We start from the raw sequence: 2,208 nt of genomic DNA, 5'->3' as shown, positions 1-2,208 counted from the left end.
CGGCCTGACAGGGCATTATCACAATATGGCAAGGGGCGTAACATTTCCGTCACATGCTTGAGGTATTCGGCCAATCACAACGCACTGGATAGCTGGCCAATCACAGCACACCTCGCTTTTTTAGACCGATGAGGTTTGTAAAAATCGATGTGTTTCAGAAAGGCGGGGCATAACTCAGCAATAGCTACAGCAAAACACAGAAAACGACTGTAATTCCCTGGAATTTGGGTTGCTGTCATTTTCAAAATCATAAATAAAATAGTCGATCATGAGGTTTCTAATAAACATCACGTTGTGTAAAATTATTTAGTCTTCTCTTCATTGATTTAGCGTTTTGTTGCACTCTCTTCCACTGCCGCGGCGCAGTCCGGCAACATGACAAAGAAAGCTGATCCTGATTAGTCCTCGTGTGTGCATTCGAAGTGCTGATTGGCTCACGCAGATAGAACCTTATAGAACCAAGTTAGAGTTCGACTGTAGATAGAACCAGAGACAGTGTTTGTTTTCTTTGTTTTCTAAAAAAAAAGTCCCAAAATGTACACAACTTAAAAAAGAAACATCACATAATGTAAATAAGTTGTCACAGAATATGAATATGTGAAACAATTTTGACAAAAATGTCAGATAGAACCTTATAATTCCAAGGTGACGCTATGGTCATGCACAGTTCATCATACAAGAGCCAAGTTTGCAGCTGCTTTTATATGTTTAATACTGCAATACCGATCTATTCCTGTGGGTAGCAGTAAAAAAAGATGACACATTTGATGCCTTACAGTAAAGGTGCTTCTCCAGACTCGTGTGACTGAGACACAAGCCCCAGTTAAAATACTGTTGTCTGTGCCAGAACAGTTTTACTATACTATTTATAAATCCGTAACTACAGTATACTGACCAGAGAAACATTTACCCTGACAATACTTCAGGAATTAAGTCTTGTTTTCAGTCTGTTGTTTAGAATCAAAACTAGCAATTCCCGAATTAATCTTTTGAATCCGGTTCTTTATTGTTCAGTGAATCATTGAACTGAATCATTGGAGTCACTCAGCAAAACAGTAACGAGATATTAACATCGAGATACAAAATGAGCGCTCGATGAAGTGGATATTGTGGATATTGAAGTGGAAATTGCTGTGAAGTCACATAACAGGCAACTGTGCTTGTTTTATATTGATGATAAAACATGAGCTGCACCGGGGTTCATAATATATTGAAATTATTTTAAAGTTTTATAGAGAAGAGGTTTATAGAGAAGAGGTTTATAGAGAAGAAATATGACTATTAAACGTGTTACAGGTTGTTGATTTACATACATAATTCAACACTTCTACAGCTTGATAAATGATGCATGGAAGTAATTTTCATATTTATTTATCGATTAAAAACACACCTGATCACATACAATTATGTGATACAATTTTGTTTTCTCTATTATGAAAGTTACTTTAATGCATCTAAAGTAAATGCATTTTTTTTCAGCATTATCCACTCACAGAACTCCAGTACTTGCTGTGATGATGCTGAGGGCTGTGAAAACACTGATGGTCATTTATGGCTTATATTTAGGATGTCTTCGATTGTCACCGCAGCAGTTGAGCATTAAAAGGTAAGATCAGACATTTGACTTCAGGGTTTGTGTAATGTCTTATTGAAATACACACAAACATTTGTCTGAAAAGTTTTTTATTGCTACTAACAAGGCCCCAAAAAAAACAACACAACAAAATCTGACAAAGGCATAGAAGTTTTAATAAAAAACAAAGAACACTTGGTGAAACATAAAACCCCAAGATTTGACATATCAATAACAATATCACTCAAACTTTGTTCAAATTTGTTGAACCGAGGAAATGGATGATCATTGGGCCAAATCTTCTTTGTTTGACTCCTCCTCCACATCATCATAATCTGTTATTACAAATATTAAAAATCATGTCAAATGTTGTAATTGGATGAATATTTTAAAAGTATAAAAAGCTGGAAAAATGTCAAAAATATTACCATATAAATAAAGATGTTAATATAATGAGAACAAAAGGGTTACAGTAACTTACCCAACAGGTTTCTCACATCTTCACTGACACTCATCACATCATCATACTCCTCCTGAACTCTCTCTGATCGAGAATGACAGAAAACATGTCATATATCATTTGAGGCATCCCTTTTCCTTTAAGTGACTTGAACAAATGTCTAATACTCATCTAA

Source organism: Sinocyclocheilus grahami, unplaced genomic scaffold (genome assembly GCF_001515645.1).
Source record: "Sinocyclocheilus grahami isolate Dianchi unplaced genomic scaffold, SAMN03320097.WGS_v1.1 scaffold1963.1, whole genome shotgun sequence".
NCBI classification, from domain to species: Eukaryota; Metazoa; Chordata; class Actinopteri; order Cypriniformes; family Cyprinidae; genus Sinocyclocheilus; species Sinocyclocheilus grahami.
The sequence above is the reverse complement of the archived record's forward strand: the minus strand, read 5'-3'. Positions refer to the sequence as shown.